Source organism: Sinocyclocheilus anshuiensis, unplaced genomic scaffold (genome assembly GCF_001515605.1).
Source record: "Sinocyclocheilus anshuiensis isolate Anshui unplaced genomic scaffold, SAMN03320099.WGS_v1.1 scaffold167, whole genome shotgun sequence".
Classification (NCBI taxonomy): Eukaryota; Metazoa; Chordata; class Actinopteri; order Cypriniformes; family Cyprinidae; genus Sinocyclocheilus; species Sinocyclocheilus anshuiensis.
The window spans coordinates 568,905-587,708 of NW_015552552.1; the positions used below are offsets into that span (position 1 = coordinate 568,905).

An 18,804-nucleotide genomic window follows, 5' to 3' on the forward strand; every position below is an offset into this window, starting at 1 on the left:
CACTCCTGCCCGGAGAAACGCAAGGTCTGACCACGGGGTGAAGGTTTGGCGGCAGGCTGGTGTTAATTGGACCCGGAAAGTGCCGCGTTGCCAAGCTCACCTCGGGACTCGGCCATGGAGCCAGTGCTGCAGCGGTCTCATATGGAGCAGCCCCAGCGGCGTGACTGCCGCCTGACTAACAAAAATACAATAGCATAATGCTGTAATGCCAAAATTCAGCCTTGATTAAAGAGTTTTAACGTGAGATTACACAGCATTTGTTTTTTTAAAGCTAAAGGATGAATTAGTAAGTGTAGGACATGACTCTAATGCCTAGAGCAGTGCTGTCGCTTCACTGGCGAAATGATCTACTAATATCTTTTCCCTGAGGTCTGAATTGAGCTCTGTCATGGATATTTAGGGCAAACGCTAAATCCCTCATATGAGTTTAGCAACACGCACAGTACAAGATACAGTTGGTTCAGCTGGCAAGTGTTATAAACAGTAGCTACCAAGAGACAGATATAGTGAGTATATATAAACAAAATTAATTCAGCCTAAAGTGCAGAAAATGGGGCACCAATTTGAGATGAGAATCAAAAATGCACTGGGTGGTAAAAGAGAGCTGCTTTGAGCTGAGCTGAGCTAAATAAACCGCAACACTCCACATGTTCTCCAGGGAACTGAGGCAGACTGAAAGTGAATTATGACTTACTTCATATTCAACAAAGTTGTTGAGCACATCTCGATCCAGCTGTCGGGTGGTGTTGGCCAAAATGGGCAGATCAACACTCTTCACTTTTGACTTGGCTTTGCTACTGCTTGCACCTTGATCTTGTTTATCACCATCCTTTAAGAAAATAAGAAAATTTAAAAGATAATATACACAATTATCAAGAAACACGCAGATAGACAGACAGAAAGACAGACAGACACACGGACGGACGGACGGACAGACAGACAGATACTGTAGATAGATAGATAGACATACAGACGGACAGATGGACAGACGGATTGATAGATTGATATATTGATAGACATACAGACGGACAGACGGACACACGGACAGATGGACAGACGGATTGATAGATTGATAGACGGACGGACGGACGGACGGACAGAGACAGACAGACAGACAGACAGACAGACAGACAGATAGATAGATAGATAGATAGACATACAGACGGACAGACGGATAGACGGATAGATAGATAGATAGATAGATAGATAGATAGATAGATAGATACAGGGCCGGAGTGGGACTCATTTTCAGCCCTGGAGTTTCATGCCTTAGACCCAGTTTGTTTTGTTTTTTTGTTTGTTTGTTTTTTACTGGCCTTTTCAGTGCCGCCTTTGCGCTTTCTATTATGCATTTTTTATCTATTATTTTTTGCTTGCATATCTCCAACAATTACTTTTTTTTTTTTTTTTTGAGCAAGGTTCCACTGTCAAGGGAGTCAAAAGATAATTACGTCATCATTGCCAATTAACATAAGAAATGGGAAATAAGGGACAATAGATATCCTCCCGGTGCTCCCGATTAGCCAATCCGGGCCTGGATAGATAGATAGATAGATAGATAGATAGATAGATAGATAGATAGATAGATAGATAGCAATAAACAGCATGTGAGAATTTATTTGTATATATTTTCAAGGTAAATTGTACCTTACTACCAGAGTTATTCATCTTTTCCTCTTCAGAGGGCTGTTCTCCTTGACCTTCCTGGTCCACCTGCATTTTATTCTATTAACAAAAGTGTAAACACAGCATGAGTGATCTGATCCTGCAGCTTCACTGTCCACAAAATTATTTTTTTAAAGCTCACAGTGCTGAATATATTTGCTTGTTTTGAATATTCTTCATAAACGAGGACCATTGAACAGCTAGGGCTGAGAGCCATAGAAATCGCTGCAATACAGACATCCTTCTGTCGCATTCACAAAACAAACAAATAAGGTATTCTGAGGTATTCTGCTTTAAAACATCTTTAACTTGGCTTCATGTATTATGTATTATTAGTTTGTGTAGCCTTGTGCAATAATATGTATTGTATTGCATACTTGAATACTACATACTGATCCATTTACTAGTGTTTGATACATTTACTTTCAGTAAGTTTTTGAAATTAGTACTTTTTCTAATTTCTAATTCTTATTTATTCCACAAGGATGAATTAAATTGATCAAAAGTGACAGTAAGGACATTTATAATGCTGCAAAAGATTTCAAATAAATGCTGTACATTTCAGTTTTACCTAAAAATATTGATAATAATGTTTATATAATTAGAATTATTTCCACAACAATAACAATAACATTATATAAATAATAATTCAGCTTTGCCGTCACAGGAATAAATTAGATTTATACAGTTTTATAAAATTATCTATACAGTTATTTTAAATTGTAATAATATTCCTCAATATTACTGTTTTTACTGTATTTTTTATTTAAAAAAATGCAAACTTGATGAGCCTAAGGTGCTTTCAAAAACATTAAAAATCAATACCAACCAATATTTTAAATGGTAGTGTATTAGATTTTTTTCTAAATATATACACAATCTGTTATTTGGGAACATTGATTTTAGGCTTCTCATAAAAAAAATCCAAATGCTTGAAACTACTTTTTAGACAAATATAAATGATGCATACATGCATACATCTTGCATTACTTTAATACAGTGCACAGTATATGTACTGATTGATTGATGTTCTAATTGTACCTGACCAGAAACTTACCTTCCAGCATATTAAGATATTTTAGATTTTGGCCTAATTTAAAAACTGATTTGCCAAATTACAGCTGTTGATGGCATGTCAGAACCCAGGGAAGCTAATTAAAGTAACCCCTAACGTAAGAATGACAGTCCTCCTCTTCTAGGACAGAGGTGTCATTTTCAGTGCCAAACGCAGTGAGCTTAAATTAGTGACAAAGAGCAAAAACACTCTTCTGGTTAGAACCCCAATGCTGTGCCTGTGTATCTACTCATGTTTCAAGAAACAAAGAAAGTCATTCAGGTTTGGAACAACAAGAAGATGAGAAAAATTATGACAAAATTAGCATTTTTGGTTGAACTAATCATTCAAATATTTCTCTTGACAGTCTCATCGTCAATGGAATGGCAAAATTCCACAAAATCAGAATTAGATTCATTTTAAATTAAACTTCTTTATCTAAAGAATTAATACATTTTGCCAATCAGTGTCTCCTACCTGTTCCTCAGGCCTGCCCTCATTCTGTACAGTCGGTTCTGTGTCCATCTGCACATCCTCTGCCTCTCCTTTCTGCTTCTCTATCAGAGAGGCACTGGACACGCTGAAGATGCCGTGCATGTTCACACGCACTTTCACCTTGACCTTTGAACTGTCCCCATCAAGCTGCGGCATGACATTCTGTATGGTGAAGCGGCCTGACCGCAAGAGGAAAAGCATGCTAATCAGAATCAGAATCAGACAGTAATACTTTTAGCACTTTCTTTCAATCGATCCACATGCACAAATGCCACCAAAATGAACAAAAATGCCCCCCAAATTCAAGATGGGGGGAAAAATTGTCCCTGCACAATTAAACTAAATCTATTACGATGGTCGTGATTAAAGTGAAATGTGAAAATGAATGAAAAGTGTCAAAAAAAATCCTATTTATACAGAAAATAAGTAGTTTTCCTTCACTTTAAATTGTACGCAAAACTCTGTAAAAATTACTAACAATATCTATAAAATAAACAATTTGGCTGTTATTTAAGTATTATCGACACATTACAGTAATTCAAATTTTTTATACAGAAAAATACTGTATTATTTATAGTATTTTTCTTAAATTACATAGAAATGTATATAGAATTACAAAAATAATGGCGATAATATTAATTAAATAATATAAGTCATACAAAATGGCCAAACAAAACATGTAAAATTAAAGGAGACATATTATGCCCCTTTTTACAATATGTAATATAAGTCTCAGGAGTCCCCAGAATGTGTCTGTGAAGTTTCAGCTCAAAATACTCCACAGATCATTTATTATATCATTTTGAAAATGCCTATTTTGAGTGGAAGCAGAAACATGCTGTTTTTCGGGCCTGTCTCTTTAAATGCAAATGAGCTGCTGCTCCCCGCCCCCTTTTCCAGAATAGAGCTGCACCATTGCAGCTCGGACCTGCTAAAAACATCTGTTTTGGTTCTGATTATCATGTTTATCGCGCTGAAATCATGCGTTTTAAACCATACGAGTTTAAACTTCTGATATACGGTTTTCTGAGAGCACACATCCGAAGCACATGGACAGAAAGCAGCTGTCACAGCATGTGAGTACTAAACTAAGTTCTCATTCACACACAAGTTTATGTTAAAAACACACATGAGTTACAAAAAAACAGTCGGTTATGTCTGTGAAGGTAAACTGCTGGGAAATAAATCGCATGTTTATTTTAAATCTAAATAGTGTTCTGTGTTCGTCTGTGCAGACAAAGACAGAACAGTTAGCAAGTTTTGCTCAAACTTTCGCCATGGCATTAGAGCTGGTACACCATTGTCACTTGCGAAATCAAAATGACGGCGCCGTGGGTGGAAACTTACAGATTAAAGGGCGGTAATATTATAATGAGATCCCTTTGCAACGTCACCAAGGGAGCGAAATCAGACGCACTTGTTTTTTCAGATGCTTGCAGAGAAAGACTTACCAAAACAAAGTTACTGGGTTAATCTTTTTCACGTTTCCTTGGTTGGTAGATGCACCGGGGACCTGATTCTCAAACTTTCGCCATGGCATTAGAACTAGTACACCGTTGTCGCTTGCGAAATCAAATGATGGCGCCGTGGTTGGAAACTTACAGATTAAGGGGCGGTAATATTATAATGAGATCCCTTTGCCACGTCACCAAGGTAGCGAAATCAGACTCGCTCATCTTCTCAGACGTTTGCAGAAAAAGGCTTACCAAAACAAAGTTACTGGGTTAATCTTTTTCACGTTTCCTTGGTTGGTAGATGCACCGGGAACCTGATTATAGCACTTAAAACCTGGAAAAGTCCGATTTTCATGATATGTCACCTTTAAGTAAAATATCCTAATTTAAATAAAGTGCAAAAACCTTTACAGATATTTGTATTAAATGTTTTATAGAAAAAAAAATTCTGTTATTTTACAGGTATTTCCTAAACAAACAAACACCTTCAAAACCGGAAATAGTTTTGGGGAAAATATTGCCCCATAAAGGAAAAGTTCATTTCTGACCCTGCCATATGGGGAGTGTATTAGGCCCTCACACACTGACATACATTACACTCAGTATGAAGAGGGTGTATGATGTGAAGGAAATTAGAGCGTTGGGGACGTCATTTATCAGTCCTAATTACCTGGCTGGTAGGTGTATTTTGACACCTCTGTGACACTCCCCTGAGATTAGGCCTGACTCTAACCCACTTCAGTTAGTGTGTTAAAGATATAACAGGTGCTCGGACACAATGGATCACAATACTGAGGGCATTCTTAATCAAATGAGGCCATGAACGACTATTTAAGGGTCCCCTGGGCTTCGCACCAGAGTGATTAGTTCTCATTTTGGTCGTAAATTAGGCTAGAGCTGACTAAAACTCAAAGTCAGTCATTCCATACTGATTCCTATAGAAGTTTAAATAAAGTCTGGTTTAAGAATGCCATTACAGAATGTAATCAACATGATACTGAAGATGCCACACAATAATACACACCTATTCTGCTATCCGGATAGGGCAGCTCATGTGGAGAACTATAGAATGCTTCCAGGTCAAAAGGTTCCTTCTTGTGGAAGGTGATGGCTTTGGAGAAAGGTGCTGCATGGTTCTTACTGTACACCTCACATTCCCTGAAGACAAGAAAGATTTTCATTCTTAGAGCCACAATGAAATCAAAAATAACAGTTTGTATTTCTTTTGTGGAATATTTATGATCAATCATTTTTCATTTTTTTTATAATTCATGTGCCCTCATAATCTTTAATCGTAATCTTTAATCAGACAAGTTTCAATATCACCCCCCAAGCAACCTGTCACTCATGTGTGCAACAGTTGCAGCAATTAGCAAACAAAAATGATGTATCAATCATTTCCTTTTTTCCTTATTGGTTTCATTTCTATTTTAACTGTTAGTAGTAGGGATGCACGATATATTGGCCACCATATCGGTATCGGCCGATAAATGTTAATTTTAATGTTATCGCTATCGAACCGATAAGAACATTTTGCCGATATATTAAAGCCGATAAATAATACATTATTTCCTGCAGAGACACTTCAGATGCGCACTGTTCACCATGATGGTTTTTAATTGCTTGAAATATTATTGGAATCACTTTGCCTGATTTGACCCATAAGAATACATTTTGATGGTATAAATTAATGTATTAATTCAGTGATGCAAAAGTGATGATTTTTTTTTTTACTTAAATTTTTAGGTTACTATTTTTTCAGTGTACATAATACATATCACTGCAAAAAAAAAAAATTAGTTTAATAATCTAGCATATTTGTAGAGTTGACAGTTCATGTCAAAAACACATCCCACACATTTACATTTGAAAATTGGGCATGTGACGCTTGCTATTAAAAATAGGTTAATAGATGGATACATTTATTGTTAAGATTTATATAATATAAGATATATAAATTACCCCAGCTATGCAAATAAATACACTATATATTTTTAATTTCCCGACTAAAATGTAAGTAATGCTGCCACACTGCTGAATTGTTTCATTGCTACTGTACGTGGCTGCTTTCCAGTGGTTTTCAGAACATTACTATGCATTTGCTAGGATGATATGGTTGGTTGCTCGGTGCTTGCCTGTTGGTCTGTATTATTTTCTCATGCCTAGATGGCTTGGGACCCTTCTGCCATGTAAGTCTTTTTATGGCCCACCAGGTGCAAATCAAATTGTGATTGCCAAGAAATGTAATATCACACCTCTCCGCACTAAGCCGCATGATTGGATGCATCATTCACCGAAACTAGTTATTTGATGATTCTTGAGGTTGGTGGTTTGTTCAAAGCCTGAACTTTAAGTTATGCTTTGCTTAGTGAGCACAACAAATAATCACATTGTAAAGAGAATTATTGGGACACAATATGCTTAATTCAGATACCTGCACTGGATCCAAACAGTATAAGGGTTTAAATGTGAAGGCTCTTACCCGACACTTTCATCTGTCGGAGACTTCCAGCGAAGAGTAATCGGGAAGGGAACTGCGTCTGTAATGGAGAACTCTCGGACTTTGAAGGCTGGAGACAGGATTGCACACTTACCACACACACACACGCACATACACACAAAAAAATAAACATTTATGATATACAAGCAAATGCAGTTACATAAGCTGTCTAAATAGGGTATTAGTGTACGGAATCAGAGACAGCGTTGCATGGTAATCCATGCATGCATCACACAGATTTCATCTTGTTTCTACACCTCTCCCACAGAATCCTCAAGACTCCCCAGGGAACTGGCACAAGTATTGTTCAACTGTTCTGTATCACACTCTCACACCTCTGCTGTTTCTGTGCTGACATCTATAATGCCTGTTATCAAGGCCATTTTAAGTCCTATTGATGGATTTGTTCACATTATGGTCTTTTTTAATAGGGCTTTATGAATTTTATGTCTTTAAAGGAGACCTATTATGCCCCTTTTAACAATATGTAACATAAGTCTCAGGTTGTCCCCAGAATGTGTCTGTGAAATTTCAGCTCAAAATACCCCACAGATCATTTATTATACTATTTTGAAAATGCCTATTTTGAGTGCAAGCAGAACACTGTTTTCATGCATGTCTCTTTAAATGCAAATGAACTGCTGCTCCCCGCCCCCTTTTCCAGAATAGCGCTGTGCCTTTACAGCTCCTTCCTCAGATACTCTGCTAAAAAACTTCTGTTTGGTTTTATCATGTCTATCGTGCTGAAATCATGCATTTTAAAGGGTTAGTTCACCCAAAAGTGAAAATTCTGTCATTAATTACTCACCCTCATGTCATTCCAGACCCGTAAGACCTTTGTTCATCTTCGGAACACAAATTAAGATATTTATGATAAAATCTGAGAGCTCTCTGACCCTGATGACCCTCCGATTTTATAAAAAATATCTTAATTTGTGTTCCGAAGATGAACGAAGGTCTTGCGGGTTTGGAACGACATGAGGGTGAGTAATTAATGACAGAATTTTCATTTCTGGGTGAACTAACCCTTAGCACACATCTGAAGCCCGCGCACAGAAAGCGGCTGTCACACGGAATGTGAGTTCTCTTTCATGTCTTATTGCGCTTAAACTGTCAAATACACACAAGTTAATGTTAAAAACACACACGAGTAACAAAAACTGTCGGTTATGACTGTGAAGGTAAACACCTGGGAAAGAAATCGCATGTTTATATTAGATCTGTATAGCAGCAGCGTAATATACAGTAAATAAATCAATAAGGCTGGGACTCTAAATGTGACCCTGGACCACAAAACCAGTCTTAAGTCGCTGGGGTATATTTGTAGCAATAGCCAAAAATACATTGTATGGGTCAAAATTATTGATTTTTCTTTTATGCCAAAAATCATTAGGACATTAAGTAAAGATCATGTTCCATAAAGATATTTTGTAAATTTCCTACTTTAAATATATCAAAACTTAATTTTTGATTAGTAATATGCATTGCTAAGAACTTCATTTGGACAACTTTAAAGGCGATTTTCTCAATATTTAGATTTTTTTGCACTCTCAGATTCCAGATTTTCAAATAGTTGTATCTCGGCCAAATATTGTCCTACCATAACAAACCATACATCAATGAAAAGCTGCTTTGAGATGGGGTATAAATCTCAATTTCATAAAATTGACCCTTATGACTGGTTTTGTGGTCCAGGGTCACAAATGGTGTTCTGTAATCATCTGTGCAGCCAACATGCAACATGCATGCAACAACTCAACTGTGCATGCTCGAACTGTGCATGATGCTTTGCTTGAACGTTCACCATGGCATTAAAACTTGTACACCGTTGTTGCTTGTGAAAACCCAATGGCGGTGCAGTGGGTGGAGACTTGCAGATTAAGGGGCGGTAATATTATAATAAGATCCCCTTTCAACATCACGGGGGGGGGGGGGCGAAACTCCACATGAAAACGCAAATGCATGCTATGAAGCACTGTCAAGAACATGCCAAGCCAACAGGTGGCGATATAATCTCAACTGTAAAGCCATGTTGGCCAATCAGAAGCCTGAAAAGGTTTCCAGTAGGCGGAGATAACGGTGCATGCTCCGACGTCACAAGCCAAAAACTCCGGTTTCGATGTCTACATGATAACACTGCAACCAGAGGTTTTGAAAATCTTCACCCTGGCAGGAGTTTTCAAAAATGTTTGGTTTCAGTGACCTGGTGCTGCGTTTGTGTGTGGACGAATGGCCAAACTGCGTAGAAAAAGCTACGGTTTTGAAAATACCCGCGTTCGTGTGGACAGGGCCTAGGGTTCTCTTTCATGTCTTATTGCACTTAAACTGTCAAATACACACAAGTTTGTTAAAAACACAAATACGTTACAAAAACAGTCAGTTATGTATGTGAAGGTAAACAACTGGGAAAGAAATCACATGTTTATATTATATCTATGTGGCAGCAGAGTAATATACAATAAATAAATTAATAAATCCACTGCTCTCGTCTCCTCTGAGGCTGGGACTCTAAATAGTGTTCCGTGCTCGTCAGTGCAGCCAAACACAGAACAGTTAGCATGCTTTGCTCAAACTTTTGCCGTGGCGTTAGAACTGGTAAACCGTTGTCGTTTGCGAAAACACAATGGTGGCACCATGGGTGGAAACTTGCAGATTAAGGAGTGGTAATATTATAAAAAGATCCCCTTTCTACGTCACACGGGGAGCGAAATCTGAGCGACTCGTTTTTTCACAAGTTTGCAGAGAAAGGCTTACCAAAAACAAATTACTGGGTTGTTCTTTTTCACATTTTCTGGGTTGGTGGATGCACTAGGGACCCGATTAAAGCACTTAAACACTGAAAAAGTCAGATTTTCACGATATGTCACCTTTAAGAGTCTGTTTTACCTGTAACGCACATCCGCGTGCTACAGCCTCGTCTGCGTTCAGTGTGGTGCTGATGTCTTTTCCGAAGAACTTTGAGATTCTCTCCTTTATGGCCGGGATTCTGGTGGCTCCGCCCACCACCTCAGTGGCATAGATCTCATCTCTGCTAAGCTCTGTACCAGGACGAATGCAAATTAGCAATGGATTTAAATTGTACATCTGTGGTGACTGATTCATTGGTGAACTGGGCCATCGGCTGCTGCTTACTTGATTGTTCCATGACCGATTTCAACGGCGCCTCCACTCTCATCAAGAGATGAGCACACATCTCTTCAAACTGAGGCCTGTGTCCAATCAGAATGACATGTTTCTGCTCAAACCATCAATCCAACTATTTTCTATTAAGCCTGAAATGCTTCATTTGCATATATTTCATTTCCCAACACTTTGCACCTACTTACAACAGCCAATAACATTTCTAGTATTTACAAAAGAGGTTATGTGAATGTTGAGGTAAAAGTACTTCAGTAGTCTAAACTCCATGCTAATTTTGGGGCAAAACTTTAAAAAATAATTGAATTACCTGTTCATTTTCCCATGGACATCAATGTCATTCATGAAGCACTCGATGTTGAGAGGGAGATCAGAAGAGTTTGCACTCATGAGTTTCTTCAGTTTCTCACACTCCTGATAGAGCCTTAGAAGAGCTCTTGGGTTGTCTTTAACATTGAGTTTGAAACGGATTTTAAAGTCTTCGCAGAAATATTCCACAAGCATTTCATCAAAGTTGCGTCCGCCCAAATATGGGTCAAATGCTGTAGCCAACACCTGAAAGAAAGATAATACCTTTGATAACAGCTTTGTGAAGGATTAAACATAATTCTTTGAAGTAAACATATCCCATAAAAAGATATGAATAACACAGACCTTCAATTTTCCCTTGTTAAAGGAAGCAATGGAGACTTGATAAGATGAGTGCCCAATGTCAACAAACACAACATTACGGGGTTTCTCCTCTGGGTTTGGCAAGTCCTGTTTATAGATGCCATAGGCCAAGGCCACTGCAACAAGAATAGCAAAAAATAACAACTTGTGGACTGTAATAATCGACAGAGGTGAGAGTACTTCTAAAAGTCATTCATCAAAATATCCAGTTAACGTTTTAAACAATAATTCTGTAAATCTATTGTACTATTAACATCAATGGAAGCCATATAAAGGACTTCACTATAAAAAATAAAAAAAACAGGGAACAAATTAGCACAACGTCGCCACAATTTAACAATTACAATAATGGGCCATGATTTAACTAAAACAAGGGAACAAAGTAGAACTACTGGTCACTTTGTTCCAATTCGTTACCTTTTTGGTTAAATTGCTGTGGTTAAGTTCACTTACGTCGGTGCTCGTACTGGGGCTGGTGTTGTTTGGATGCCGATTTTGGAAAGTTTTTGCTGGGATGGGCATTTAAAAAAATCTGAAATTCGCTTTTGCGCCATTATCTCTATTAAAGTTATTCTTATTAAAGTTAATCTTGTTCGCATTCTGTATAGTTCATGTCTGATACCACGCGCCAGCGTCACGTGTTCATGAGGATTAGGCTAATCATCCCATATAGAAAACATCACAAGTAAAATTAATCATGTTTATAAAGATAAACATGGGTTTATTATAGCCCACTTACAATTTACATTTCAGAGATCATTACAAATAAATTATTAAATGCTAAAACTGAATCAATTTAAATGAACAAACTTGGCGTTGCATTTGCAACCATGTGAAAACAGGGAGTGCTGCAGCCCCCTCAGCACCCCTACTTCCCGCGTCCCTGAACTACTGAGTTACTATTAACATTAAATAGCCTATTTATGATGACTTATTTTCTGTAGTAGCTAATATCCTGCTTAAAATTGTTGCCATGAAATGGCTGAAGGAGAAGTTAGAAGTAAAAAACACTCTACACAGTTATTAAAACCACTTGTGCATTACACAAACAACTGTTTAGTTACCCAACAGGGAACACTAGCCAACAGCATTATTACTGCAAACAGTTACTATGTCAAAGATGTTAAAAATGATTAAGAAAACATCATTACACAAGGGAAGGTAATTGTAATCACTTGATTCATGAATCATGTTTTTGTCAGTCATCACACATTCATTTTGCTTCCGCAACACCCTCACACATTCAGCTAGATAAGGGGATTGGCAACCTAAGAAGGGCTAATTATTGTCATGACAGCAATGACGAGAGAGAGAGTATGTATTCATATTATATATAATGTGTATTCATTTTATTTAGTCATTAAGAGTTAATATCATTTTGAAATCTTTAACACGTGTACAATATGCAAATCAACTTTTACAGTAAATCTGCATAATAGGCATGCAGCCTGTTTTATGTAGTTAAAAATTAGATTTGTGTAGTTTTTCAACAGCATGCAAACTGTAAAAAGTGGTACCTCGCATTTGTTACCCTAAAGGGATAGTTCACCCAAAAATGAACGTTTGTGTCAAGGGGTGGTGTAAAGGATCCACGTGCAAAGGCAGTCCGTTAGAAAACGAACGGCCTCAGGAACGAATAACATTCCTTCAGGAGTGCGAGGTGGCCTCGTGACATGAAAAAGGGCTCTCCTCTAAATAGTCTCTCTGTGATTTCCTGAGACGGTAAGGCTCACCAGGCTGGTGATACGGTGAACTGAAGAAAGTACCCTCCCGTCTAGGGCAACAACGGTGGTAGTGTCCTTCAAGTCCAGCAGAGGAATCCCCCGTTCGCTAGCCCATCTCTCATCAATAAAATTGAAACGACCACAGCAAGGAGTCTGTGCCTCCCAAGCGGAGGTTCCACATTCGCGAGCTCGCCCCGTGAGCAGAGAAAGTACAAAGGCGATACGGGCGGAATCTCCCGCATATGTCTGAGGCTGGAGAGAAAAGACAACCTCACATTGAGTCAGAAAAGCTCTGCATTCAGTGGGCTCACCGGCATAGCAGGGGGGGTTGTTAACACGCGGCTCGGAAGGTGGATGTCGGCTGTAATACGTTGTGGGTTCTCGGTAAAGCTGTAGAAGACGAGAAGATAAATCCGTCACCTGTGCGGTCAAACTCTCAACTGCGTGACGGGCGGCGGACAACTCCTCCTCATGTCTGCCGAGCATGACTCCCTGAATCTCCACCACTGATCGAATTGGTTCCTCCTTTGCTGGATCCATCCTTGGTCGGATTGTTCTGTCAAGGGGTGCTGTAAAGGATCCACGTGCAAAGGTAGTCCGTTAGAATCAGTCTCTTTATTGAAGACACAAAACAAGGCAGTCTGTCACGATGACACAGAACTGGATGAAACACAAATCGACCGAGGATGGTCTGGTTCCGAGAAGGCCGCGCCGCAGTAAAGGCAGAGGCGGTTCAGAATCCGCCGTTGTCGTTCCTCCACAGAAATGCGAACCCCCCCCCAGCTGCATTGGTTCAGGATCAGATCTGAGAGGAGAATATTCCACAGCTGGTGTAAGAGTCTCTGGTGGTCTTGAACTAGAAGCTCGAACCCGCCTCCGCTGCTCGAAGCACCTGTCCAAACGAATGCCCAGTTCAATAAGCTGATCCAGCTGTGTCGGCGGTCCACGCGCATAAATCTCCTCCTTAAGATCCACATTCAGTCCCTCCAGAAAGCGAGCGACTAAAGCAGGTTCATTCCACTCGCACATGGTCGCCAGCGTCCGGAACTCAATGGCGAAATCAGCGACCGACCTTCTGCCCTGATGAAGCACAGCGAGAAGGGGCGAAGCCTCGCGGCCGAAAACGGATCGGTCGAATATCTTGATCATCTCCTCCTTGAAGAGCTCGAAACGACCACAGCAAGGAGTCTGTGCCTCCCAAGCGGAGGTTCCACATTCGCGAGCTCGCCCCGTGAGCAGAGAAAGTACAAAGGCGATCCGGGCGGAATCTCCCGCATATGTCTGAGGCTGGAGAGAAAAGACAACCTCACATTGAGTCAGAAAAGCTCTGCATTCAGTGGGCTCACCGGCATAGCAGGGGGGGTTGTTAACACGCGGCTCGGAAGGTGGATGTCGGCTGTAATACGTTGTGGGTTCTCGGTAAAGCTGTAGAAGACGAGAAGATAAATCCGTCACCTGTGCGGTCAAACTCTCAACTGCGTGACGGGCGGCGGACAACTCCTCCTCATGTCTGCCAAGCATGACTCCCTGAATCTCCACCACTGATCGGATTGGTTCCTCCTTTGCTGGAGATGGAGATGGAGGTTTCATGCCCAACAGGTGGAGATGAGAGCTAGAATGAGCATGGGCGTGCCTGAGTGTGTGTGTGTGTGTGCATGATAGTGTATGTATGTGTGTGTATGTGTGTGAAATCCCGTGTGTGTGAGAGAGAAACAGAGAAGCAAACCCAGCTCATGACAGTTTGCTGTTAATTTACTCACCCTCAGCTCACCTTTTTACATAAACCATGAGAAACCATGAAAACTTTTATTTCGCCCCTTCATTTAAGCTCTCGGTTCATGCATGCTCGTATAAGCAGCTCGTCTTTGGCCCAAGTCTGAACTGTTTCCTCAGTTCTGTTACTGTTGGAGGAACTGAAGCACTGAATGAGTTGTCAAAAACCGGCATCATAGGACCATATTATTTTGGTATTTTGGCTCATTTTGAGTCACAGTGACTGTCGGAAAACATCTAAAAGTGAGCTTTGATTGAGTAACTTGTAGATCTATGCTGCTTTCAGAAGGTTCTGTCTGATTTGGTGAACTGGTTCAACTAGAACCAGTTCAAAATAATGATTTTTTTCACAAACCGGACATCTGAGGCTTTGGATTTCAAGTAATTATGTTGTAAATAATGTTCTGTTTCTTGAACAGACTGATCATTTTGCTTCATAAGACCTTAATATATTGTCACAAGCCGCAGGTATTCATTTTATGTTTCCTGTATATTATTTATTTATTTTTTTTTTTTTTTGACTCTCACGTGATGGTAGCCATTGACTTGCATTTAAGAATCACCAAGGACCACAGTTTCAGCTAAAAATCTTCTTTCTACTAAAGAAAAATGTCACCTACATGTAAATTAACAGCAAATTTTCATTTTTGGGCGAACTATCCCTTTAAAGAGCTATTTCTACCTGATTTAATGCATAAACATTAGTTCTGTTGGTATAAATCAATGTATTTAGGTTGACTCATGGATGTTAAATACTATTTTTTATAAAACCAGTTAATTTGGATGTTACCATTTTTAGGTTATCTTTGTCTGTTTAGTTAGATAATGACAACATAAAAATACAAAATCAACAGCTTAATTTTGCTAACCTGCTGTTGTGTCATTAATTAGCCTCAAGCAGTTCAGCCCAGCAATCTGAGTTGCATCCATCAGAGATCTCCTTTCTACATCCGTAAAGAAGCTGGGGACCTGGAGAAAAGCCAAAGATGTCAAAGAGATGACAGCCATGTCAAGAGCACTACTGGAAATATGCTAGGTTCAATGATTTAGAAGCACTCACAGATATCACACAGTCCACCACAGGCTTCTTCAAGGCGTGCTCAGACGTTTCTTTCAGCTTGGTGAGCAACATGGCAGTCATCTGCTCGATGGTAAGCACCTTGTCCTCATTCAGATAACGTACCTGTGACCATGCAAATGTAAGACAATCTCTAACATTTTAGAAGTTTCACACTATTGCTTTTTGCAATGTTCTTGAGAACACTGGATTCCTGAATCATTTAATATGCACACAACTATTCATGTTTTGCATGTTTTTGTCCAAAGCAACTTCAATTTTGGCACGGTGATCTACAATAGCAAAACAATTTTCAAAGTGATGGCAAAACACAGTATATCACCTTTATTCCAGTGCTGCCATTGTCCAGTTTGTGAAGGCTGTAAGGCAACTTGGATTTTTCCCCTTGAACAAATTGGTCATTGAACGCTCGACCGTGAAACTTCTTAAAGCCGTGAACCGTGTTCTTAAAGTTAGTTATGATCTGTAGGGGGCATGTTTATTGGTTAATATCCCACCTAATTTTATGATTAGCAAACATTTCAAATGTTAATAAATTAGAAAGCATGAAATGAACAGCCTTCCGTACCTGACTTTTAGCAGCATTTCCAATGGTCCGATTTTTAGAGGCCAGAGAAATGCATGCTCTGTTGGAAAAGATGACATGTTCATAAATGTACCATACATTGTGACGACACCCTCCATATTTTATTTCCAAACTGATGCATTATAGAACATGGATGTGCAGGGTGTGGATCAGCACCTTGGACAGCGTCTTCACTAGTGCTCATCACAAGTCTTTTCTGAGTCGCATACCATGTTATGGTGTGAAATACGCCTTTGAGATTTGAAAAGGCATATCAAGACTGCTAGCAACTAGAGGCCTTCAATATAATTTCTTATAAGGTGACTTCTGCATTTCATAACCACTAGAATTAAACAGGCTACCAACTGAAAAAAAATTTAACTCGTTTGGATTCGTTTGGATTAAGCTGTTCAACGTGTTCAATCTATGTTTGAGATTATTCTAACATGCAACCTCATTCTTCTTCCATTTTTTCACAAAATGTGTGATTTCTATAGTAGCAATCAATATGTCAACTAGGCCTGTCACGATAACAACTTTTTGTTGTGCGATATATTGCCTCAACATCAGATACAATATTGTGTGAAATATTCATTCACTTTAATAGAATGAGACTACAGGATGTTTCAAACTCATTTTCAGACCCATCTATTGGATTGTCACTACCAGAGAGAAAATGTTTCATAGATAGATAGATAGATAGATTTTCTAAAAATCCCAAACATTTCCTTTACAATTGTGGACTTGTTTAACTCATAACAGGTAAAATGCATAAAGAAGACCTTAAAAGATAATTCAAGAAAACATTCTAGTCATCATCTCTGATTAATTTCAGTGCAAATGTTGCTATATTAAAACCGATGGCAGGTAAAGTTGTGGGACGTGTTATGTTCCATTATATTTCAAGAATCAGTGTCATCTGTAACTAGTGCTGCAGGATAAACTGAGGATGCGCTAACAACATAATTCGATTTGAGTAAACCCCGCAGTGACCCCCTACAACAGCTCAATTGTGATTTCCTTTCAGATCAATTGTCCAAAACCGAGTCTGTGAAACATTTCCAACAAAATATCTAGTTTTACAGCATTTTATTTGGATTGTATGTGCTGCCGCGCCCAAACGAGAGTGTGGATTTGTCGCCCGCACAACCTGCACGACTCCGCGGTCACAGTCTAGTGGATTCACCCCACGAAGGGTGTCAGATTATACCGTTCGCGTGCACTTGTGAAAAGCCACAAACAGTCATTCTAATCCATTTCACAAGCGACTGGATGTGTGAAAGACAGGTGGGAATTACGCCGTGCGTGTCTCTTGTTCACATTATCAAATAAGGACTTCGGCGTCCTCGTGATAATAAGCTAATTGGGTAAATAAAAGCACAAAACGGCCTACTTTAGCATTGCTCTCAGACGCGTTTCAGGGCGTAGCAAACACTGATAAGACTCATACAGCGGTTAAACTGATAGTACTTGGTTAACGCTCGGAATTTCATGCAAAATGGAGATGCACGGAGGCTTAGCATCTTTCGGACAAAGTCGCAGGCGCAAAATGCACTGGGTCGGGAACACGGCCAGCTAGGCAACAGCAAACGTTGCGTAACAACACACAGCATCATTTTACAGGGATGGCAATGCTATACTTACGGAGTGCATCTGTCACTGTATTCATTTGCAATGGTTTCAATGCCGCCGCTCCTGGCAACAGCGATGTAACAGTTCTGGAAACCCACATCAATTCCCACCACAGACATGTTCAGTCCTTATTTCTTTATTCTTAACACCTCCGGTCCAGTTTTAACAGTGCAGCTGGGTGAGAACACAACACCCCTATTCTACAGTATGTGCCTGAGCGCGCTAGAAGAATTCTCGCTATTATGTAAATCGGGCTTTTTGTAGATAATTCTTCCTCTCTAATCCTAGCAGAGAACGCTTCTACTGCATTCTTGCAGCCTCCACTGATATTGTCAACCGGCAATATGGGTAAACCTGCGCATTTGTCAAGAGACTGGAAATCAGCCAAACCCCGCCCACGGACGGTTCTGATTGGCTACTGGACGCCAACCAGCAGTTCGATTGGCGCAGCGTCCCAGATAAGGACGAAAAATCTAGAACCTGGCGAAAGAAGCTCGCATTTTTACGTCACTGGGAATGACCGTGCAGTTAAACGACCTATGAGAGAGTCAGGGGTCCATCACTGGATGTGGTGATGAAAATAAATAAATAAACAGGAATTATATTAATAATAAAAGGATATAATTAGCACCGCCGTCTTTATAATCGAAAACATCAGACTGCAACTGATGGGAGATTGTTATTTTCATGTTAAAGGCTTTGCCAAATGGGTTTATTATTTGGTGATTAAAATACATACATACATACATAAAAGGTTATATTTAGCACTGTCAACTTTAAAGTCGAAAATATCTGAGGGGAGATTATTATGGTATTTCGTTGCCAAATAGGTTTATTATTTGGTGACAAATAAATAGTATAGATTTAAAGCAGGGGTGCCCAAACTCGGTCCTGGAGGGCCGGTGTCCTGCAGAGTTTAGCTCCAACCCCAATTAAACACACCTGAACCAGCTAATCAAGCTCTTATAGGCATACTAGAAACTTCCCAGCAGGTGTGTTGAGGCAAGTTGGAGCTAAACTCTGCAGGACACCGGCCCTCCAGGACCGAGTTTGG

At 39.6% G+C, this 18,804-nt stretch overlaps 1 pseudogene; it reads right to left on the minus strand.

The window, feature by feature from the left end:
* The window catches only part of LOC107664496 (heat shock 70 kDa protein 4L-like), a 23,233-nt pseudogene extending 5,135 nt beyond the window's left edge, over nt 1-18,098 (minus strand).
* Between the last annotated feature and the right edge of the window lie 706 nt (nt 18,099-18,804).